We start from the raw sequence: 12912 nt of genomic DNA, 5'->3' as shown, positions 1-12912 counted from the left end.
TATATTATATCCCTTGCTCACCACGTTGTGGCCCAAAAGAAGGAAAGAACACCTGTGGCTCTTCAGGGAGCCCAGACCTGGGAGTTCCCCAAGGCAGGGCTATGACTCCCTCTTTGGGCCCTGTAGTTCCTGGTATCTACAAGCTTCTGGATGCCACCGTGTTCCCAAGTGCCAGCTGTGGAAGCTGCTTGCAATGTGCCTGGTCCAGCTGCAGCCTTGCAGAGAGCCGACACCCATGCTGGAACCTGGAGTTGCTGGCTGCGCTGCAGCAGCCGGCATATCGGACTGCACAGTGGGTGGACCCCACGCTGGTTGGCCATCAATTTATAAATGTACAAGTGAAATGTGGTACATCCATACAATGGAATATTATTCAGGTATTATTCTAGGTATTTTGCTCTTTTTTTGGCTATTCTGAATGGGATTGTGTTCTTGATTTGGCTCTCAGTTTGGATGTTATTAGTACATAGAAATGCTACTGACTGCTACTGATTTGTGGGCATTGATTTGGTATCCTGAAACTTTGCTGAAGTTGTTTATCAGATAAAGGAGCTTTTGGGCAGAGACTATGGGGTTTTCCAGGTATACAATCATATCACCAGACACTGTCTACAGTTTACCTGATATTCTCCTTTTAAAAATCCTGTTTGGCAGGAATTTTGCTACTTTGCAATAATCTAATTCTTTCTATATTATTTTCCGTTTATTTGTATGTATGATAACATACATGCATATATGATGATAAAGATTAATTTATTGACTATCTATAAAAACACGCTGCTAATGAAAGGGCTGAGAACAAAGCAAAAAGGTCATGGCCAAGGTTCATCACACGTTAACTGTCCCCAGTGCCGAGAACAACTTGGTGCCACAGGGACAAGCAAGCTACCACTGTCCCTTGCCTCCCCATCCCACAACCACCCATGTGCCCAAAACCTCATGAGGAAAAATGGCTGGGCATAGGGCAAGGCCAACCTGAGAGATTGTGAGTATTCTCAAAAGGACACACAGAAAGTGCAGGTGTAGATGGAGCCATGAGGATGATCAGACCCGTTATGCAGAGATACATTTGCACATCCAAGCGCATGATGCACTTGGCAGTGCTTTGGCAGCACTGTGCTAAAAGGGAACCCAATTGGAATTCTCAGTTTATTGTTTAATATTTAATTAATCTTGCCTTTCCATATAGACATTCACGTCTTCACTTTAAAATAACACACCATCCTCATGTCTTCTGCCAAATCGTTTCTTTTCCAGAGCATGAAAATGGGTCATCTCGACAGCATAATAAGGATTTCTTTGTATTCAGCCATATTTATTTTGAGAATTTAATAGAGAGTATTTATACTGGGACAGGAGTTTGTTTCGGTCAAGCACTGTTTGAATAGTTATCAAGGCAACTTAATTTTGTTCTCAATTTGTGTGGCTTCAATTTATATTACTCATAAGCAAATATATTGTCATTCAGTCTTATGTTGATGATTGCATTCAAATAAAAATGTTTAATTTCAAGAAAAATCATTCAGTGGAAAATTATGTTGTCTTTATGCTCTCTGCCTACTTTTGACAATGAGATTTTTGCGTAGATGGATATTTTTTAAAGTCAAATGACAAATATGTTTCTGTCTGTAAACACTGTCCATGTATTAGCAGATAAAACTTTTAAATGAGGTTACAAGGAGTCCTCAGTCTTTCACATTAATAAGACTTTAAAAATAGTATTCAAGGCTCAGCAAAGACTAGTTCTTTCTGTATTCTAGACATCTGGTTGACATTTCCGCCTCCACTATGTGAACTTGCAACTGAGATTTGCACGAATAAAAGGTTATTTATTCCTAGTCTTTTCTCAGCAACATGTTTTATGCCCTTGATTTCCTGATCTATGAAATGCAGATCATCACTCTGCTAAAAGGGGGAGTGTGGCCATCCAAACAAGAGTCCATATAAACCGAAAATCCTTGTAAAACACAAGGCAGTGATATTAGCATGGCAGGCCAAAAACGAGAGCCGTCCTTATTTTAGAAAAGCTCTTGGGAACTGATCATATTGTCCTCATTTTTCTTATGAATATTATGTTCATCCTTGATAGTTCCAACTTTTGGGTAAACATTTTCATTAACCTCCATAATAACCCCGGCAATAAAAAGAAAACTCTTCTCAACTCCTTATGTCTGGACAAAGCACTTAATGTAAGCTTCTTTGTGTGTCTGCTCCTAATTTCATTCCCTTTCTTTTCCTAATTCTTTAATTGGACTTTTTTTGTTTATATAAAAATAATTGTAAAATATTAATCATGTCTGTCTTTAATCTTTTGATTTTAGCTTATCTGGTTTTAGATGTCATATTCCTTCAATTAATATTAATTTACAACAGAGGGTAAAAATTGATGATTTGGGGAACACAATTTTGTCCACATAACATTTCATTTTAAACAGTTGCCAACATCTAAAAATTGGAAGATTTCATACGTAAATAAGGCTTCTTGGCTTATCTTGAAAAATGAGACGGTTTTGCCACACAGGGCCTACATTCCTGCATGCCCTTAAGGAAACAACTGGCTGGAGCTGAGTAGCAGCTTCTTTATCCCCAGTCACTGTGGTTCCTGTCACTTCCTATCCCCACACATGCACAGAATATTAGTTTTTATTGTACTATTATTGCTGTTGTTTTTCTTACAGTAAAAAGTAAAATATTTGTTGTTAAAAGAGTAGATTTTAAACATTCTGACTAAAAATAAATGATAAATAGGTGAGGTGATGGCTATGTTAATTCATTTGATTTCATCATTCCACAGTCTGTGTGTATCTATCTATCTAGCTACCTATCTATCTATGTATCTCAAAGCATCACATTGTACCTAATAAATAATACAATTATTACTTCTCTGTTCAAAATAACATTTTATTTATTTATTGTTTTAGAGACGGGGGTCTCACTATGTTGCCTAGGGTAGTCTCAAACTCCTGGGATCAAGGAATTCTCCCACTTCAGCCTCCTGAAGTAAGGTGGGACTATAGGCACATGCCCTCATGCCCGGCTAAAAAATAAAATTTGTGAAAAGTGGGTGAAAAAAAGACGAAGACTACTGTTCATTTCCGTAAAACTGGAGAGAGGGTACTAACTTGTGGTAGCAAAAGTTCTTGTTATTTTTGTATAGCCCTGCTTATATTATCTACATTATCAACTTGACCCCATAGGCCTTTGAGTTTGGCTTTCCTGGAGTTAAAAGTTTTCTACGTCACATCACTGATGTGCCACATAGACTTTCTGAGGTGAATATGATAAATAAGCACATTTTTCCATTTTTAAACAAATAAAGGAAATTCATATTTGAAAAAACTTTTAAATACCACATTAGAAAAATGTTTGATGGGATAGAATGAACTTTTGTTTGCCATATTTAGTGCTGTCATATTTTCTTGTGTGACCTCCAGCTGGCAGGTCACAATGGGGTATTCAAAGATAATACATCTTGGATAAATTCAGTTCTGTGCCAGGTTATCTCTGGCCATGATATTTTCCTCTGACCCAATGGGTGATGTGGGGACAGCATTTCAATTGAATCGGCTCACATTAGACATAGATATTTGTCTGAACAGTCTTTGCCTGTTTACGGAATGGTATGCTTTATGCCTTTGTAAGAATTGTGTCACAAATACTCAACATAACCCTAAGTGCCTAAAAGCCTAGAGAGTGAATTTAATGGATTTGGGTTTCCAGTAACAGAAGCAACTCCTGCTGCCTTCTGCATTTTTAATATTTATGTGTAACCGTAGAAAACCATTACCTGGTAAATACCCTCTCTCAAAGGTTCAAGTATTTTATTTGTCCATATTCCCTGATGGTCTCTTTGCTCCCAGGCAGCCATTTGGTAATACCATAAAAACAGGTTTGTTTATTTATTTGTCTATTTGTTTTAATCAATTTTGCACAGGTAAAATCAGCTTTGTTTAAAAATGAACACACGGCCTGCAATTCCACTCCTAGGTCTTTACATAAGAGAACTGAAAACAGGTGTTCAAGCAAAAACTTGTACATGAATATTTACAGCAACATTATAAATAGTAGTCAAAAGATGGAAACAATCCAGTGCCCATCAACTGATAAATGTACAAGTGAAATGTGGTACATCTACACAATGGAATATTATTTAGCCATTAAAAAATTACTGGCACATACCTTAAAAACATTATGCTAACTAAAATAAGTCAGATGCAAAAGGTCACATACTGTATGATTCCATTTGTATGACACGTCCAGAATAAGCATAGCCATAGAGACAGAAAGGACATTAGCTGTTGTTTAGGGTTGATGACACCTACTGATAAACAAAGTTAAAATTTAGAAACATTTTCTTTCCTTGTGTGTGTATGTATACATATATATACATATATGTATATATACACACACACACACACACACACACACAATGTATATGTTGATTTATAATTTACATAACTGAATGAATACCATAACATAGATAGAGGAAGAGGAAAATACAAAACAATTACTTGTTTTGGGCAGAAAATTTACATTAATTTTATAATCAGGTAAAGTAAACAAAATAATATTTTTGAAAACACAGGATAAGCCTGTTTGTGAAGCAAACCAAAAAAATAACATGTTAGAAATGTGTTCCATTACTTGGAAAATATGCTGTTACGTGAAAAAGGCATGTTGCCAAGAGATGTTATGATAAGATTACATTTTCCTTTGAAAATATATCTCTATATATTTATTATATGTTCATACCTGACACATACGTACGTGTGTATACACACAAATGCAAAGTTATTTCAGCTGAGAGTGTAGCTGAAGGGAACATGCTATGGTTTAAGACACTGTATGCTATGGAGGAAAGTCAATTCCAATAATTTGTTATAAGAGCTCACATATTTCGAATTAAGGCATTCTGGTAAGAACATGATTTATTTAAATTAATGTTTCACTTTTCTAAATATATAGATCTACATATGAAAACTTTTTTGCCTATGGTAACTAAGGAATTCATCCCTATTTGCATTCTCCATTTCAACTGAGGTAGACATCCCTCACTTTCACAATCAAATTGCATTCAACCTCTTCAGGCAAGAAAGTCAATGGCTCATTCTTTTCATAATTAAACGCAGAGTACATGTTTTACTTCCAGTAATGGCAAAGTAAGTCACATTGAACCAAACCTCCCATAGCTAGCAATGATAAACCCTGGGAAACAACTTAAATAACTACCTAAAAGCACTTGAGGACACTAGAACTTATTCCCTATATCTAACTGTGTGTTTGTACCCTTTAACCAATGGTATTCCATTGTGCATATATGCCACATTTTGTTTATCCATTCGTCAGTTGATGGGCACTTAAGTTGATTCCCTATCTTGGCTATTGTGAATAGTGCTGCAATAAACACAGGGGTGCAGGTATCCCTTTGATATACCAATTTCCTTTCCTTTGGATAAATGCCCAGTAGTGTGATTGCTGGATCATACGGTAGTTCTATGTTTCGTTGTTTGAGAAACCTCCATGCTGTTTTGATAGCACAGTAGGCTGACTATAGTTAACAATTTATTGTATATTTCAAAATAGCTAGAAGATTTGAAATACTCCCAACACACAGAAATTATAAATGTTCAAGGCAATGGATATTTTAAATACCCTAATTAGATCATTACACATTATACCTATGCACCAAAATATCACATGTACCCCATAAATGTGTGTAATCATTATGTGTCAATAAAGCTTTTTTTAAAAACAATTTCCCATTAGTACCTATTTGTCTCCTTAGAATATTTATGAGATTATCATAGTACATATTTTTATATCATGGTTTGCTTAGAGTACTGTATGATGTATACATTTTGATACCTTAATAATGACATTTCTGCGTTCTTGTTGCTTCATGCTAAGATTTAGTGGTGCTTACTTGCTGTAACTGTGTCACAGAATAATGAACATCTATTGTTCATTATTTTAAAGCACTGGAGAAAGATTGAAAGCAGCAGAGGTTGGAGAGAAGTTGACATTTGGAAGAGGAAATGTTTCTGGGCGCCTGCTTTTATGGCTTTTTGCCTGGTTACATGCGGAGTGGCTAAAACTCGGATAAATCTGTAGTCCCTGACCGGGGACCCACCCCTTTCTGCCCAGGAACCTGTCTGCCTCCTGCTGCCGTTCATGTTGCCCAGGCTGTAGGTGCCAAGGGGCACCCTGCAGGCCAGCACTGATCTGCCCTCAGCCACCCCTTGGCTTCCCTCCTATGCTCATCGGTGCCCAAAGTCTGGGCTGCCAGTCCCATGGACCAGAGCGGGACCAGACTTGGGCCGGGGTTGGGCTGCCAGTCCTTCGGACTGGAGTGGGAACTTGTGGTGCCCTTTCTGGGCCCGCCCATGGCCACCCATGGAGCAATTGGCATGCACTTCCTCCCCTCCGAGGCCCATAAAAGCCCTGGGATAAGCCAGAGCTGAGCAGACGTTGGGTCGAACAGCTGCGGAGAGGAGCAACCCACTCTAGGGCCTCCTCTCTGCTGAGAGCTGCAGAGACGATGAAGAGACAATGGGGAGATGATGGGATGACCTGCCTGCAGAGAGGAGCCACCCACTCTCTAGGGCCTCCTCTCTGCTGAGAGCTGTGCAGATGATGGGATGACCAGCTGCAGAGAGGAGCTACCCTCTCTGCTGATAGCTGAACACTTGTCGGGTTGACTTGCCTAGCAGAGAGAAGCTACCCTCTATGCTAGCAGCTGAACAGTCATTGAGACACCCTGGGTGCAGAAAGGAGCTGCCCCCTTCGGGTATCCTCTGAGCTGTTCTATTGCTCAATAACGCTCCTCTTCGTCTTGCCCACCCTCCACTTGTCTGCATACCTTATTCTTCCTGGGCACAGGATAAGAACTCAGGACCCACTGAATGAGGCTAAAGGATCTGTAACACAAACAGGGCTGAGACATGCCCCTTGCTCATCATGTTGCAGGCGAAGAGAAGGAAAGAAGACCTGCGGCCGTTTGGGAGCCCAGACTGAGGAGCTCACTGAGCCAGGGCTGTGACTCTGTCTTTGAGGCACTGCAGTTCCTGGCGTCTCCAAGCTTCCAGGCACCACAGCGTTCCCTCGTGCCAACTGTGGAAGCCATGGCGCACCTGGTCAAGCGGCAGCCCAGTGGAGAGCTGGCACCCGTGCTGGCACCTGGAGCTCCCCACCCGCTGCAGCAGCCGACATTTCTGACTGTGCAGTGGTTGGACAACACACTTGCTCACACACCCCTCGCTGCTCTGTGCAGTCTCCCGTGGCAGGCGTGTGATCCAGGCCGGTAGCATGAGCTGAGCGCAGTCTGCCAGGTCGAGTGGGTGGAATGAGCCCAGTGGGCCCAAGAAAAACTCAAGCAAAGGTGCCACAGACCACAGAGGTTTCCGGCCAGAAAAGTGACACCCCAAAGATCCCGTAAAAGTATGAACATCATAGAGTGTACTTGCACAAAACTAGATGGTATAGCCTACTACACACCTAGGCTATATGCTATAGCCTATTCCTCCTAGGCTACAAACCTGTACAGCATGTTACTGTACTGAATACTTTAAGCAATGGTAACACAATGCTAAGTATTTGTGTATCTAAACATAGAAGAGGTTCAATAAAAATATGGTATAAAAGATACAAAATAGTCACCTGTATAGGGCAGCTCTATGATAATCTGATAGAACCACTGTCATATATGTGGTCCATCGTTAACTGAAACATTGTGGAGAGAGAGAGAGAGAGAGAGAGAGAGAGAAGCAGTAATGCTCATTGTTAACGAGAAACCCTAAACAACACACTTAGGTTCATTGATTGTCTTCCCAGATAACGGAGCAGAAAAATAATGGTACTCTGTGTAATTATAGGTTTTGAGTTCCTGGACATTAATTTACAAGTTTATTTCTCTAGGTAAAGTTGCTTAACTTCCCATAACCCCTGTACCCTGATCTGAATAATATCAACAATGAACAGTAACTTGAATAGCTGTAAGAACTAAATTAGATAAATTACCTGTGGATTAAAATCCTTGTGCAAACGTGAGTAATCTTTTTCAGGCCACCTTCCAGAGAGAGCAACAACTCTGTTTTCATGTGAGCCTTGCTTAACACCTCAGGGACCAGCTCAACCATGTGGCTCCTACACCCAGGTTTCTGGCACAAGGTTTTTATTCCTATACTGAATATCATGTTGAGGGAGTGCCCATGTGGATACAATTCTAGGACAGCTTAAAATAATCACTCCTTAAGCTTTGGAAGCCCATCATCTGAAAGGGAGGCTAATGGGCGTATTGTGAGGCAGGCAAGAGAGAGAAGCCCATTCCTGCTCATGACTTGATGTGTGACCCTGAAAAAGTACAGTGTTCTGTGGGTCTATCCTTGATCATCTGTAAAATGGGAATGTTACCTTCCTCAGAGAGCTCTGGTGGGGAAAAAAGGAGAAACCCTATAGAAATGCCTGGCACATTGTAAGACTTGGAAAAACATAAATACTGCCCATTTCACTTCCTCCCATAAGAGAGATGTCTTTCAAATAAGCTATAGAGCGTATCTATCTTAGAGAACACCTGGAAATAATAGCCAGAAAAGAGAAATATACAGATATTTACCTAATGTATGAGTTTTGGGTGTCATTTCCGTGTCTTGGGAAAAGCAAGGAATTTTAAGAAGGAGAAGAAAATAATTTGCTTTTATTTCAGGTGATTTCCAATCTTCTTATTTCCTTTCTAGTTTGATACCAGAGGAGCATTTCCCACCAAGTCTTTAAAAAAGAGCATAAATGAGAATAAAGCAATATTGGCACCCATGGTGAACCAGAGGACCTTGGGTGAGTCCCTCGTCCTGTGCTGGCCTCAGCTCTAACAGAGAAGAAGACACAATACAGAAACAGTGGTTGTGGGTGTGGAGTTTGTAGAGTGAGATACATGTGGATTTGTCCTTTAGTTGAGAGGCACTTAATCTCGAGGAAGCAATTTCTTTCTCCGGATTTCACCTTTCTTCTTGGGCTATATGGGAATTGGGATGATACTTGCCCCTTAGAGTTGACATGAAGATTAAGTGGATCACTGCATTGAAAGCAAGCAGAGCAATGATATATTGGTCCATTTTCACATTGCTATAAAGAACTACGCGAGACTGGGCAATTTATAAAGAAAAGAGGTTTAATCGACTCACAGTTCTGTAGGCTGTACGGGATGCATGGCTGAGGAGGCCTCAGAAAACTTACAATTATAGCAGAAGGCAAAGGGGAAGTAAGGCACAACTTACATAGTGGCAGGAGGGAGAGAGAGAGAGAGAGAGAGAGAGAGAGAGAGAGAGGGAGGAAAGTGCCACACTTTTAAACCATCAGATCTTATGAGAACCCACTATCATGAGAACAGCAAGGGGGAAATCTGCTACCTTGATTCAATCACCTCCCACCAGGCCCCTCCCCTGAAACTTGGGGATTATAATTTAACATGAGATTTGTGTGGGGGGACACAGAGACAAACCATATCAAATGACCAGCATCTTCTAGTGATGAATACACGTTTGCATCATTCATCGTATTTATTGTTACTCCTCCCAACCATCCAAAAGGAGAGTCGTGTGAATGGGGTTTGCATTGCTAGGCAATGTAATTGTTCTGTGGTGCTGCAACTTCATCTTTGTTGGGAACAAACTGGTTGACATACAGTTTAAAGGAAGACTATAAAAAGCTCAGGAGCAGTCTCAGATATGTAACATTATTTAGTATAAGACAGATTTGGCATTTCCAATCCGTACATTCAGATGCATGGTTCTAGAAATGAGACAGGCGCATCTATATACGGTTTGATAGAAATCGAAGTTCAATACTTTCCCCATAGCAAATTATTTAATATTAATTAAAACATCAACAAAACAATACAGCATAAAACTGCGTATATATCACGGTTCTATGAAATGTCAATGCAATACATTTGCACATGGGCAAGCAAACAAAAAACAAGGGAATGAAGTTCAGGAAAATGTTAACAGTTCTTTTTCCAGCGATGATGGGATTGTTGGTTATTGATATTTTCATCTCTATAATTAACTGTATTTTAATCATTTGGTAAAATGAGTATACGTTTATGGTAGAATAAACCTTCAGCTTCTAAAATTTTTGTTACTAATCCAACATATCAAATATGCAAAATGTTATAGAGAGCTATAAAATGAACACTTGTGTATCCACTAACCAGCTTAAGCAACAAACTTGATGAATGTTTGAGCCCATCCCCTCATTTCACTTGTCCTTCTTTTACTCCTCAGATGTAACTCATAACCAGAATGTGGTGTTCATATTCTCCATAAATTGTTTCATAATTTTATCGTGAATAAAAGCATTCTTAAAGTATTACATATATGTTGTATGCATATATTTTCATACTGTAGGTGTCTTTATTCTCCTTATAATCATGATCTGAAATTACGTTTTTCATACGAATATATGGTCTGATTCTTGTAGGTCTAGGGTATTTATTTTCATGGTTATAGAATATTCCAATATAAGAATGAGCCACAATGTATTTTTTTGGACTAATGGTAGCGAACATTTTTGTTTTTCCTACAGCTTTGCTCTCACAGACAATGCTGAAGGTACCACGATTACAGATGAGGCCATGTACGGACATGCCAGATATTCTCTAGTTTCTTGCTACTCAAAGTGTGATCCATGAAATAGTAGCTTCAGCATTACCTGGTATATTAGGGATCTACCAAGAAACAGAACCAACAAGGTGTGTGTGTGTGTGTGTGTGTGTGTCTCGTGTGTGTGTGTGTGTGTGTGTGTGTGTGTGTGTGTGTGTGTGTGTGCACTTTTTTAGAAATTGGCTCCCGTGAACCTGGAGCCTGGATAGCATGCAGGGAAGGCTGGCAGGCTGGACACCCAATGAAGAGCTGCAGTTCAAGTCTGAAGGCATTTTGCTGGCAGAATTCCCTCTTCCTCAAGGGAGGTAAATCTTTTTACTCCTGAAGGCCTTCAACTGATTGGATAAGGCCAACCCACATTGTGCAGGGTAATCTGCTTTACTCAAAGTCTACAGATCTAAATGGCAATCTCATCTAAAAATACCTTCACAGAAGGTATTTTTAGCATAATGGAAGGTATTTGGAATAATGTTGGACCAAATATCTAGGTTCGTGCTCTTGGACGTGGCCATTGAAGGGGAGAAGGGTTCATATCCAACCACTGGCTTTCTCCAGCACAGGGGTAACAGGAGGGTGGGGTCATAAGGAGTGCTGCATGGAGGGGAATTCTGAGAAGATTAATGGAATGATGCCATTAAGGCCTCATGAGCAGACAACTAGGATGAATGGAATCCACGTTTGCAAAGATCAGCAGCAGTTATGCTACTGTAGGGCTGAGGGCAGGAGCTATAGGCAGGAACCCCGGGGCAAGGGAATCAGTTGGAGGCAAGTTCTGGGACAAACTGTTAGGAGTGCAGACTAATACACAGGAGCCAGAGGTATTCTCAGGGAAGGCACAAAATTTACTTGGAGATGAGGGATAGAAAAGGGCATCATCGAGGCCACTCACCCTGGTGTTCGTGCAGTTGCTTCTGGACTCCTTCCACACGGAGGTTCCTGTGCTCTGATGAAGACAGGGAGGGGTCCACCACCCGCCCACACCAGCAACCTTTGTAAGAAGTGCAACTTTGCCGGGTGACTGTAATCCCAGCTACTCTTGAGGCTGAGGCTGAAGGACTGCTTGAGCCCAAGAGTTTGCACCCAGGAGTTAGAGTCCAGCCTGGGCAACATAATGAGACCCCAACTCTAAAAAAAAGTACACCCTGTTGGAGGTGTCTATAAACTTGATGCCATCATATGCAATGGGCAGGAAAACATGTGACATACGGGAAATAATGCCTCTTCTCAGGGATGAGCCCTTATGAATTCCACAGCCCCGGCCTCCCTGCCACCCTATCCCTAAGGAGAGTGTGCCAAGGCCCAAGGAAAAGAACAGAGCAGCTGTGGATGGACTCTCCTGGCTGTGGCTGCCATATGCTCCTTTCTGTCCTAATCAAAGTTTCCCCTCCACACTCCGCACAATTAGCACATAAATGGAAAATGTCAGGAACAAAAGAAAGTCATCGCTGCAGATCTACATAAAATTATAGCATGATGACATGAATAGCTTTATGTTAATGACTTTGTTAACTAAAATGAAATGGATATTAAACTGTATCTGCATTATGATTTTTATATAAAAAGTGTGCATATATATTTATGTGCATATATATATTAATTCAATTATTTATGACTGAATTGTTCTCAATGATTCTAAAAAATGGCTATGTCAATTTACATGCTCGGAAGCAATGTATGTGAGTACCCTTATCTCCTCCCTCCAACTTCAGAAATAATCTTGGGAAGCATACACTTTGCCTCACCATTTAAACTTCCAAGATTGTGTCCTAATGGACCATTTGCAGAGAGATGTGCGTGTGTGTGTGTGTGTGTGTGTGTGTGTGTGTGTGTGTGTGTGTGTGTAGAGGTAGAGCGCAGGAGAGATGAGAGAGTGAGTTCAGGTGTCAGAGTTAGCATGTGCTGGGAGGATAGGACCACAGGAAATCGTGGGAATTGGCAGGAGGATGAGTGACTGGAAGACCAGGATGTCAGAGCTGGCTAGGGAAGGAGGTCCAAGCTGTGGAAGCCTGATGATGTAGAGAGAGGAAGCAGAGGGGCCATGTGATGGGTTCCATGGTTCCTGTCCACAAAGGAGCCCTGGCAGCTCTGAGAGCCTGAGCTGAACAGACACTGTGGTTGATGGGTAACATGTGAGGCCATCTCTAGTCCCCACGATGAGACTGAGAAGCACACATTGTAGTCTCTGCTCCCTGGGTGAGAGGACCAAGGCTTAGAGAGGTATAGGAGCTTGTCTTTGACTATTGAGGCACTACAGGGA

Source organism: Pongo pygmaeus, chromosome X (genome assembly GCF_028885625.2).
Source record: "Pongo pygmaeus isolate AG05252 chromosome X, NHGRI_mPonPyg2-v2.0_pri, whole genome shotgun sequence".
Lineage (NCBI taxonomy): Eukaryota > Metazoa > Chordata > Mammalia > Primates > Hominidae > Pongo > Pongo pygmaeus.
Note: the sequence above shows the minus strand (reverse complement) of the source record.